The sequence below is a fragment of the Schistocerca piceifrons genome, chromosome 4, assembly GCF_021461385.2.
Source record: "Schistocerca piceifrons isolate TAMUIC-IGC-003096 chromosome 4, iqSchPice1.1, whole genome shotgun sequence".
NCBI classification, from domain to species: Eukaryota; Metazoa; Arthropoda; class Insecta; order Orthoptera; family Acrididae; genus Schistocerca; species Schistocerca piceifrons.
In genome coordinates this window covers 47,763,324-47,776,211 of record NC_060141.1, presented here as the reverse complement: position 1 = coordinate 47,776,211, position 12,888 = coordinate 47,763,324, and the positions used below count along the sequence as shown (strand labels likewise).

Here is a 12,888-nt window from a genome sequence, read left to right as displayed (position 1 = left end):
TTCAGATCAGATAGACACCAACGCAGGAAGAAAATGATTGAAATGTGGTAGATTTGGAGTGGTTGCGTACATCTTCACCAATACACTATAAACTTCTGTACAGTGCATACAAATATCATTTTAAACCTTCCTTACTCAGATAGCAGTGGTGCACCACAAGTAAAATTGTCAGTATGCCTCTGGCCGGACCCACATTTTTCTATTTGTTGTATCTGTTATACTTGAGCTGAATATGGAATATAGTAGAATGTTTCTTGATTATTCTCAGAATGTACCCCCTTTTAACTTAAAAAGCATGTGGTTAAGTGATTTATTAGGTCTACAACTTTGCTTCTGCCGTTTTGCAATAGACGGCAGTAGCAGCAAGTGGGGTTCAGGCGGTTGGTCATAGGTGTAATACAATAAGCTTAGGCATCTGCAAAGATAATGCCATAAAAATATTAGTCGATTTGTGATTGCATCATAAGGTTGTTCTCGATTAAGTACATCAACTTACGTACCCATTTCTCGCCATTTGCGGGAATTTTTAATTTTCTGCTTTAACATGAAATCTGTGGCCATGGCTCTTAAAATGCTGGGTAAGACCAATGGTGAGGGAACTACTAGTGGAAGAGTGTGCAGAGAATGTTTTCACTGCCTTAATAATAGTGATTTTGATGTTGAAGACCGGCATAGTGGGGGAAGACAGAACGTTTTGTAGCTACTGAAACAGACTAAGACAGTCACAGGACATCATTATCGAAAGCAATTGATGCATTCGAGCCCAGCACTCAAACACAAACGACCACAATACAGTGATAGACATTAAAGGTAATTTTGCAGCATGTCAATGCTTGACGCCATGTCGCAAAACCCATCAAAATATAGATGGAAATGTTGAAATGAGAAGTCCTATCCCTCCTGCCATATTCTCCATACGTTGCTCTCTCTGACTACCACCTTTTTCGATCAGTGGCATACAGTCTGGCTGACCAGCACTTCTGATCATATGAACAGGTGCAAAATTGAATCGATTCATGGATACCCACAAAAGATGCCCAGTTCTTCCACCCGAGATTTGTATGCTATCTGAAAGATGCGATAATGTAGCGGCCTGTGATGGGCAATATTATGAATCATAACTTTTTTGTAAGTTTTCACAATAAAGCCCCGAACTTCAAGAAAAAACAGCGGAGAGAGAGAGAGAGAGAGAGAGAGAATGATCTGTCTTCCATATCATTCATCCAATTCATCTCAGCACGGCACCTGTCCTCCCCCTGAGCTAAGTTGATCTGGGTGGATACCCAGTGGTTGTGGCTTATTGCACTGATTGTTCAGGTCTAAAGTAATCAAATTGTATATTGTCTTTTTTATTGCTTATAAGCATAACATTTATTAGAGCACTAATGGACAACCATTCTTGCTAACGGACAACTGACCCTCTGCTTGTCACCTGTGGAGAGCGAAATGAGACGACAACAGTAGATTTGTTTAATCAATTTCTTTATTCTAGCCCTCAGCTGTAGTGCATCAGGAACAGCTTGGTGAGAGTGTCCAGTTGCCCCTCAAGTGAAACAACAGACATCCAGCATTGTTGACAGTGCAAAGAGCAGGACATCACTTGAATGCCACTGTCAGAGAAGTCTCCAGCTATGACCATGATGACAGTGTGGCAACACAGCTGGCGGTACCGTGGAGGTGACTGTGACATCCCTCCAGTGAGTGAGCAGCTTTCTGGTCTGGAGGCAGCCACTCTTGTCTCAGGGCAGACTGCTGTGCCCCGTGGTCTAACACTGGACCCCGTACTGCATTCTGGGATGTCACTCCAGGTGTCATATGCTCATGGTCTAGGCTGTAATACTGAGACAAGAATATTTTAGCACATGAATGGCTGATTTCTTATATGCTCCAGGCTATGTTTGTTTAGGGCTTAAGACACATACTCTAAACACTTTCGTGGTAGGAAGTGAGGAAAGGCTTCCATCTTTCTGCTAGTATATTGCAGCATCAGCTGTTGTCACACTGCACCCAGCTGGCTCTGATTCGGGTTGGCTGTCAGCTGTGTTTTCACAACACATAACACTCTTGACTGCCTGTGGCTGGTTCTGTTGCAACTCACTTCTGCTTCGGCGTACTTTCTGACCGAACATGGTCAATATGCTATATTACCGAGACCCGGCACCTTTAATCAACCAAACTAGATTCCTAGTGACTGTTCCTTCTGGCCCTGTTTCACCTCTCAGGAATTATTCTAACAATTGGTTTCCTTAACCCTATCCTTAGTCTTACACATTCATTCATGGCCCTTTGCCCTGCTCCTCAACTCAGACACAATGAAACTTACTTCACTGATAGGCTTGTTGTCAATAATTTCTAATTCTCTGTTCCAAACTTACAAGTTAAAATGAATCAATTATCTTTAACACTACCCCCTTCTGTGTTCATCATCCTTCCGCTGCTTTTATGGTCGACATATCCAATCCACTGGAATCCAAATGATGGCAGTCTTCTGTTTCATCATCTACATACCAAAACAAGGACTATGCTCAGCAGAACAAATGTCAGTGTGGTAGTTGGTATGACAGTAGTCAATGTTGTCTCATTCGGTACTGATTTTCCTGATATAAATTTACATGCTGCAATAAGGCTTCCAGGGAGATGTGTCCATCCTCCTGGTTCAGAAATATATTTATAGACTACATTAATTCTGGCCCTAGAGTTTGATATAAGCTGGTGAGATCTGTGGCATGTAGCACTTCCATTGGCTCCTCTGATCAATACAAATGAGGCTTCAAAATATTCAGGTGAGTTATCCCTGGTGGACTGATGAAAAGTAGGCCCCATTATCTCACACACTGTTCCATTTAATAACAAACCACTCCCATTTAATTCTAGCCTCTTTGCTGATGTGAGCTTCCCCTGCTTGGGACAACTAGCCACTACCACCATCTTGTCAAAGGTAGAGTACAACCAATATGCCTCCAGCTTGATCACTTCTTTATTGCATTCTCTTACCTCCTTTTGCCCCATTAGCAATTTCATTGTGCAGGAACCTCACCCCCTTTTTTTACGGTATTTGGACAGACTGTGATTTCCACTTGGTGGCATTTTTGTAACTTTGCTTCCTCCATTTCTATATATCTTCCCTTAACTTTTGCAGTTAATAATAGTTGTTGTTTTTACCCATACAAATTTCTTCAGTATCCCACACTTCACAGGATATGCATGAACTATGTGGCACTTTTAACATCCTTGTTTTCCTGCTGCTGGTACAGAAACAGAAATGTAAACTTTCGCTTCATCAGTTCTCACCAACACTATGGCTATCTTGAAATTAAAAGGTAAGTTTTTGTGCACTGGTTCTAATACCAACCACCACACTGGTGGTCGTTCCTTCTGCTCTTTCCTTAGACCCTTTAAATACAGCACTGGCAACAAGTTTACCCCCAGCTGACCTCTTACAGCCTGCTGCATAGCCTTCTGTAGTTCTGTTACCTCTCCCTTTCCTTCCCAAACACTATCTTCCATGGACTGCAACCGTTTTGTTGTTACTACCTCCCTATCTAAGACTCCTATTTTTGTTCTTAGTTCCCCGATGTTCTGATCAACTGCCCATTCTGTAGCTTTGGCATACCAAATTACTTCTCCAGTCAGTTGTTGTAATAGTTGTTGGTTATTCATATGTCCTTCTCTAAACTTGCAAGCTGCATATTGTACCAATAACTCAGAACTTTGTTCCCTTTTGCCCATTGCTTAACCTCTTCTATGGTGTCTGTCACCCTTCAAATGTCTTCCTCATCAGCAAGGCTAAATATAGTTTTCATAAGCCAACTTCCTGCAGCAATCCAACCCCTCTTTCTTCGCGTAATAACCTCCAGTACCGGGGTCATTTCACTCCTTAAGTTCTCGTATGCTCCATGTACTCTTTCACATACCCTGGCACTTCTTTTGAGTATCCCGTGCCTTTCCATTTCCTGATGAAATTTTTCGAATGCTTATTCCCATCTTCTCACCTCGTTATGCATCTCAAGTGCATTAAATATCACCTGTATCACCCAGCAATGACTGGCGATCATTATGTCTTCCTGCTTGGTAAATAGCACTCCCCCTTCCAGGTGCTGGTTTCATAATGCTTCCACCGCTAAGAAGATTAGTCTCACTACAAACAGCATCACCTTGCTTTCTCTTCAACAATACCTATTACTTTCTTCCCCCTTAAATTCCCTGCTGTTCTGCAGCTCCTTACGCTAATTATACTAAATCTATACCTAATCTAAAAGAAAATATTAAATGATTACCTCTTAGGCCTTAATCCATACTGGTTCCTTGTTACTCTTTCATTCACAACCTCTTGTTTATCTTCCAAAACCTTTCTCCTTGCTCTCCCTTTCTAGTCCACATCTTTTATCCCTGGAATAGCTTCCAGACACCCTTGAAAAGGTATCAACTACCCTACATATAAAATTGTCATTTTCTTCCCAGGATTATGTGTGACTTCGAAATCAAATTCACTTAGTCAACAGACTAGAAGGATTCTTTAACTCCAACATCCATTTTAATACTACATGATCTATTATTATGCTAAGCTTTCTACCATAAAGATAACATTTGAAACATATGATTCCATAAATAAGACTTAATCATGTCTTTCTGTAGAATTTAGTTGCCTTGATGCATAAGCTACTGTATGTTCTAATATTAGAGAATGAAAGTTGCTACTCACCATACAGGAGAGATGCTGAGTTGCAATAGGCACAACATAAAGATTCACACAATTATAGCATTTCTACCTCTTGTGACAACACACAGCCAATCGCATGATTTGATGCATCACATAATGAAACAAATTCTCTATTAAAATCCAGAAATACCAATATCAGACTCTATGTTAAAGCTGATTTTAGCTCCTGAAAAGGATGCTGGCTCTTTTCTGACCACACAAATTTAGTATCCTTTTTTACAATTGTGTCAACCATCTGGCAATACCTGTAAATCCTTTCACAAACCAGTAGCAACAGTTAACAACTACTAAGAACAATTGCCACTCATTTACAGATCTGGTACAGAAAATTCACGTACAGCTCTAATTAACCTTGGGGCTTTCTTAACCCCATCTTTACTTATGATATGACATAGGTATGCTACCTCTTCCATCACAAAATTACACTTTTCTGTACTGAATGATAACTTTGCAGCTTTTAACCTTAGGAATACTTCCCTTCATCGTTGCGTATGCATGCCACATCATTCCCATACATGATTATGTCATCAAAATACAGTATTGCTGTAGTTTTAAACCTCTGAGTACTCTGTTCAACAATTTGTGAAATGTTGCAGGCTCATTTTTTAATCCAAATGGCATTCTTCTGAATTGGAAGTGCCCCCAGAGTGCTGAAAATGCTGTTTTGTGCAGATCCTTAAGTCCAAACTCTATCTGGTGAAAACCACTCTTCAAATACATTGCTGAAAAATGTTTGCATCGCCCTAAATGATCTGAGGTTTCTGTGATATTTGGCAAAGGGTAGGTGTTCATTGTGGTTTTCACATTTAGATGCCTGTAATCACAGCAAAACCTGTATTTTCGTTATCCATCTGTTGATTTTTATCCTTTTTTTCTTTTTCTTTTGGCACAGTAACTATTCCCCCCCCCCCGTGCATTATTACTTTCTTCAATTATTCCATCTTTCAGCTGTTGACTGAAAAATTCTTCCAAAATCTGCTGCAAGTACCTATTCTGTATGGTTGTGGTAGACTGGCGATTCATTTCCTCATTGGTATGCGGTGCTGTGTAATATACGAGATGGTAATGGTACTTCTGGAAAAATTAAATCCTTAAATTCCAAACGTCATTTTTCCATCCATCCCCTACTGCTTCTCCCTAGGTGCTTCACTTTTTCTCATAAAGTAGTTTCAATGGTGTCCGGCAATTGTCCGAGGCTGACACCCGTTGTGTCCTATTGTTTTTCCTTAAGGATATCAATGTTAGTGATTAACAAACCCTTTGTTAATCATATGTCCTCTGTGCTAAAATTATCCATAGAAACATGTACCTTTGTTTCACCCTTTATTTCTTGTGTGCATACCTCTTTTAATTAATCAACCCACCTGACCTAATACTTCATTCTCTTCTAATGGTTCCACCACAAACAAAATTACTACCGGTAAGCTAGACTCAACACAGACCCAAACGGATTTGTCAGTACCCTTAGGTACACAATCGTGCGAATCAAATCCTAGTGTGATCATTCTCAGTTTAATCTGTTCATCCTTTGCAATAGACATTCCTCATGACATCACTAACTGGCAATGGCTTCACCTAACTGAAACATTTTTCCATCAAGTTCCACCATAAATTGCCGAAGATCAATTGTGGCACAAGGCTGATTTAAGAAATGTAATCCTAATCAGGAGAAAGAAAACTGGCGTACTATGGATCGGAGCGTGGAATGTCAGATCCCTTAATCGGGCAGGTAGGTTAGAAAATTTAAAAAGGGAAATGGATAGGTTACAGTTAGATATAGTGGGAATTAGTGAAGTTCGGTGGCAGGAGGAACAAGACTTTTGGTCGGGTGATTACAGGGTTATAAATACAAAATCAAATAGGGGTAATGCAGGAGTAGGTTTAATAATGAATAAAAAAATAGGAGTGCGGGTACGCTACTACAAACAGCATAGTGAATGCATTATTGTGGCCAAGATAGACACAAAGCCCATGCCTACTACAGTAGTACAAGTTTATATGCCAACTAGCTCTGCAGATGATGAAGAAATTGATGAAATGTTTGATGAGATAAAAGAAATTATTCAGGTAGTGAAGGGAGACGAAAATTTAATAGTCATGGGTGACTGGAATTCGTCAGTAGGAAAAGGGAGAGAAGGAAACATAGTAGGTGAATGTGGATTGGGGGGAAGAAATGAAAGAGGAAGCCGCCTTGTAGAATTTTGCACAGAGCATAACTTAATCATAGCCAACACTTGGTTCAAGAGTCATAAAAGAAGGTTGTATACCTGGAAGAATCCTGGAGATACTAAAAGGTATCAGATAGATTATATAATGGTAAGACAGAGATTTAGGAACCAGGTTTTAAATTGTATGACATTTCCAGGGGCAGATGTGGATTCTGACCACAATCTATTGGTTATGAACTGCAGATTGAAACTGAAGAAACTGCAAGAAGGTGGGAATTTAAGGAGATGGGACATGGATAAACTGAATAAACCAGAGGTTGTAGAGAGTTTCAGGGAGAGCATAAGGGAACAATTGACAGGAATGGGGGAAAGAAATACAGTAGGAGAAGAATGGGTAGCTCTGAGAGATGAAGTAGTGAAGGCAGCAGAGGATCAAGTAGGTAAAAAGACAAGAGCTAATAGAAATCCTTGGGTAACAGAAGAAATATTGAATTTAATTGATGAAAGGAGAAAACATAAAAATGCAGTAAATGAAGTAGGCAAAAAGGAATACAAACGTCTCAAAAATGAGATCGACAGGAAGTGCAAAATGGCTAAGCAGGGATGGCTAGAGGACAAATTTAAGGATGTAGAGGCTTGTCTCACTAGGGGTAAGATAGATATTGCCTACAGGAAAATTAAGGGGACCTTTGGAGAGAAGAGAACCACTTGTATGAATGTCAAGAGCTCAGATGGCAACCCAGTTCGAAGCAAAAAAGGGAAGGCAGAAAGGTGGAAGGAGTATATAGAGGGTTTATACAAGGGCGATGTACTTGAGGACAAAATTATGGAAATGGAAGAGGATGTAGATGAAGATGAAATGGGAGATAAGATACTGCGTGAAGAGTTTGACAGAGCACTGAAAGACCTGAGTCCAAACAAGGCCCCGGGAGTAGACAACATTCCATTAGAACTACTGATAGCCTTTGAAGAACCAGTCATGACAAAACTCTACTATCTGGTGAGCAGAATGTATGAGACAGGCGAAATACCCACAGACTTCAAGAAGAATATAACATTCCAATCCCAAAGAAAGCAGGTGTTGACAGATGTGAAAATTACCGAACTATCAGTTTAATAAGTCACAGCTGCAAAATACCAACGCGAATTCTTTACAGACGAATGGAAAAACTGGTAGAAGCGGACCTTGGGCAAGATCAGTTTGGATTCCGTAGAAATGTTGGAACACGTGAGCCAATACTAACCTTACGACTTATCTTAGAAGAAAGATTAAGAAAAGGCAAACCTACATTTCTAGCATTTGTAGACTTAGAGAAAGCTTTTGACAATTTTAACTGGAATACTCTCTTTCAAATTCTGCAGGTGGCAGGGGTAAAATACAGGGAGCGAAAGGCTATTTACAATTTGTACAGAAACCAGATGGCAGTTATAAGAGTCGAGGGGCATGAAAGGGAAGCAGTGGTTGGGAAAGGAGTGAGACAGGGTTGTAGCCTCTCCCCGATGTTATTCAATCTGTATATTGAGCAAGCAGTAAAGGAAACAAAAGAAATATTTGGAGTAGGTATTAAAATTCATGGAGAAGAAGTAAAAACTTTGAGGTTTGCCTATGACATTGTGATTCTGTCAGAGACAGCAAAGGACTTGGAAGAGCAGTTGAACGGAAGGAACAGTGTCTTGAAAGGAGGATATAAGATGGACATCAACAAAAGCAAAACGAGGATAATGGAATGTAGTCAAATTAAATCAGGTGATGCTGAGGGGATTAGATTAGGAAATGAGACACTTAAAGTAGTAAAGGAGTTTTGCTATTTAGGGAGTAAAATAACTGATGATGGTCGAAGTAGAGAGGATATAAAATGTAGACTGGCAATGGCAAGGAAATCATTTCTGAAGAAGAGAAATTTGTTAATATCGAGTATAGATTTAAGTGTCAGGAAGTCGTTTCTGAAAGTATTTGTATGGAGTGTAGCCATGTATGGAAGTGAAACATGGACGATAACCAGTTTGGACAAGAAAAGAATAGAAGCTTTCGAAATGTGGTGCTACAGAAGAATGCTGAAGATAAGGTGGATAGATCATGTAACTAATGAGGAGGTATTGAATAGGATTGGGGAGAAGAGAAGTTTGTGGCACAACTTGACTAGAAGAAGGGATCGGTTGGTAGGACATGTTTTGAGGCATCAAGGGATCACAAATTTAGCATTGGAGGGCAGCGTGGAGGGTAAAAATCGTAGAGGGAGACCAAGAGATGAATACACTAAGCAGATTCAGAAGGATGTAGGTTGCAGTAGGTACTGGGAGATGAAGAAGCTTGCACAGGATAGAGTAGCATGGAGAGCTGCATCAAACCAGTCTCAGGACTGAAGACCACAACAACAATCCTAAAATCATGTCACAGTCCTTACTCGTGTGGCACAATCTCTACACATTGTTTAAATTGAACTGGATCCAGGTAAAAGTCTATGTCCACCAATCCTAATGGTGTAACATTTTTATCTGACACTCTACACTATCTGTACCGTGGTTGGTCCTATTGCTTAAATTTCATCGGATCACTACTGGTGACCAAAACATGTACGCCTCTGTCAAATAATATCCTGCAAGCCTCTGTTCCTATTATTCCCCTTATTGCACAATACACCTCTGCATATGGGGAATGACTGTAGATAGACCAGGGGTTCGCACTGGCACTTAACACCTTATTCTTCCCCGGTCCTCCACTTCAAAAACTATTACTTCCTCTCACTTTATTCACACCACCCGAAGCTGGTGACACTGCCTCCTTACATGCCTCATTTGTCCACATCTGAAACATTTTATACTAGCTGCAAACACTGTCCGTTTACCCAGTATTCCAGTTGACAAATCGATCTTCTCACACTCTATAGCTAACTGCACTAATGTGCACAAAGCTGTCAGATCCCCTGTCTGTAAACATCTTGATGTTTCCACATGCAACTCTCTTAAAAAACATCAAGGACCTGTGCTCATTTTCTGTAAAATAACTTCATTGCCTACAGCAGCCTATCTTAATTCATAGGTATATCCATTAATTTTCCTTACCCTATCCGCAAATTGTTCCACAGTTTCCATGTTTCTCTTAGTTACTACTGCTAATTGTTCCCTATAGTATCTGGCACTATTTTATTTCATGTATCTCTGAATCAACCCTTTAAATTCTTCAAAGCTGTTGTGGATGCAGATAGTCATCACATCGAACAATGTTTGTAACCTGGAATGTAGGCATGGTACACAATTAACAAATGTTACCCTCCCACATTAAATTAAAATGTGTTCCTTTCAATGGTGTATTCGTTAGCTCTCTTCTGCATGTCCTTAGAAGTGTCTCAAGTTTCACTGCCCTACAATCACTCTCAAGTAGTGAAAGTTCAATTATAATCACCTTGTACACCTACATCCATACTCTGCATGACAGAGGGTACTTCCCATTGTAACATTTAGGCTGATTTCTTCCAGTTATTCAGATTTGGGATACAGGAAGAATAACTGTTTAAATGCCTCTGTGCCGCTATAATTAATCTGATCTTGTATTCATCATCCCTTTGGGAGTGATACATAGAGGGTTGTAGGAAACGTTTAAGTAAAAATTCTCATGATAATTTGCACCTGTCTTCAAATGTCTGCCAGTTCAGTTTCTTCACTGTGTTGGTGACACTTCCCACAGGTCAAAAAAGCCTATGACATGATTTGTGGTCTCCTTCTCTGTATATGTTCAGTATCCCCTATCAGCCCTATCTCAAATAGGTCCAACACAATTCAGTAATATTCTAAGGTTGCACAAATGTTTTGAAAGCAATCTGCTTTGTAGAATGATTCCATTTTCTAGTAGTCTACCAATGAACTGAAGTATGCTGCCTGCTTTGCCAATGACTGAGCCTATGTGATCATTCCATTTCATATCCAGACAAATTGTTACACCCAGGTGTTTGTAAGAATTGTCCAATTCTAACTGTGCATCACTCATATTGAAGTGATAAGATACTACATTTCCTTTTTTCATTTGGTGAAGTGCATAATTTTTTGTTTTCGAACATTTAAAGCAAGTTGCCCATCTCAGCAACACTTCAAAATCTTATCGAGATCCAACTTAATATTTTTGAAGCTCCTTTGGACAGTAATTCATTACAGACAACTGCATTTTCTGCAAAAAGTCTGAGACTACTTTTAACATTGTCTCCAACATCATTAATACACAACATGAACAGTGAGAGTTCCAACACACTTCACTGGGAGCACACATGAAGTGACTTCTACATCTGTCAATGACACTCCATCCAAGATAACATGCTGTGTCCTCCGTACCAAGAAATTTGCAATCCAGTCAGATACCTTACTTGATACCCCACATCACGGTACTTTCATTAAAAAGAATAGGGGTCAAAACAAGTAAACTGTTTTCCAAAATTAAAAAGTATGCATCTCTGATTACCTAGACCCTTGGGTTTCATGACGTCATGTGATAAAATGGCGGTATGGGTTTTACATGGTTTTACATAACTGATGTTTTTGGAATTCATACTAGTTTGCATGGAGGGAGTTCATTCTGTTTGAGATAATATGTGATAAAATGGCGGTATGGGTTTTACATAACTGATGTTTTTGGAATCCATACTAGTTTGCATGGAGGGAGTTCATTCTGTTTGAGATAACTTATTGACTTTGAACTCAGAGAATTTTCTAAGATTCTACAACAAACGGATGTGGAAGATATTTGACATTAGTTTTGTGGATCACTTCTGCTGAGCTTCCTGCAGATGGGGGCCACCTGTGCTTCCTTCCAAACATGAGGCATGGTATTGTGTTCAATGGATCTACAGCAGATTATTACTGAAAAGGGGCTAAGTCAGATGTAAATTTGATATAGAATCTGACAGAGATTTCATCATACCCTGGAGATTTGTCCAGTTTCAGTGATTTCATCTGTTTCTTGACATCACTGGATACTAATATCTATATTACTCATCTCTGTAGTTGTGTGAGTATTAAATCAGGATAATACTCCTGCATTTTCCTTTGTAAAGGTACATTTGAAAAATACGTACAGGATTCCTGCTTTTGGTTTGCAACTCTCAATTTAGTTCTTGTCTTATGTGTGACAATCTGGACACTACCTTTGGTGTTACCAACAGCCTTTGCATATGACTGGAATTTATTTGGGTTTTGTGAGAAATCCTTTGAGAATATTTTGCTACAGCACTCGTTGAAGATTTGACACGTGGTGCTCTTGACAGCCAGGTGTGTTTAACTCAGCATCTCTGTGTCTCTAATCTTATACTTAAATCTTCTGCTTGTTTTAGCTTAGTTACCCTTTTTACTTTGCACTTTGAAATATGGTTGAAAGTCATGGCCACACTATGACACAGAGTATTCCAACAGGCAAGGCATTTCATCACTAACCCACTAACATATGAAATAAATAATTACGGTCCACATTTCTTATGAAACAATACTTATAAGATGTAGTTTTGCCAACTCTATCATAAGTATAAAATTGCACCTCTGTTTAACAAGTGGCAAAGACAACCACACACGAACATTGTCTGTAAAATTTGAGAATGGTGTAAATATTAGCTCCGGGTTCAAAAAAATAACAACATTAGCTATTAGTCTATGAAATAACATCACTATCAATTTATATGTTCTTTGTGGTTTTTTATGTGTTGCATTCTATGGTGACCAAAGGTCTTCAGGAATCTCAAGATAGATAAGAAATAAATAGAAACGGAATAAGCAGAAATGGCAGAATGTTACTTTAAAATGAATTTCTTCAGTCTATAAAGCTTAACAGTAAAATACATCTGTTCAAACTAAAACAACTTGTGCTTCGAGCATGGGAAATGTTCAGTAAACTTAAAACATACTGGTCTATTTAATCAGTGACTATGTAATATATCACAATTACAATAAAAGATTAAACAGTGTGACAACGTGTCGGCATTGCTTATGAATGAAATTCATGCTAATTACATTTTCATATTA

General features: G+C 39.2%; 1 protein-coding gene across 1 annotated transcript in view; it reads left to right on the top strand.

Moving 5' to 3' along the window:
• The window catches only part of LOC124795583 (nitric oxide synthase, salivary gland-like), a gene marked incomplete at its 5' end in the record, with an annotated part of 162,318 nt that overhangs the window by 59,388 nt on the left and 90,042 nt on the right, over nucleotides 1-12,888 (top strand). The gene's annotated exons all lie outside the window — the stretch shown is intronic.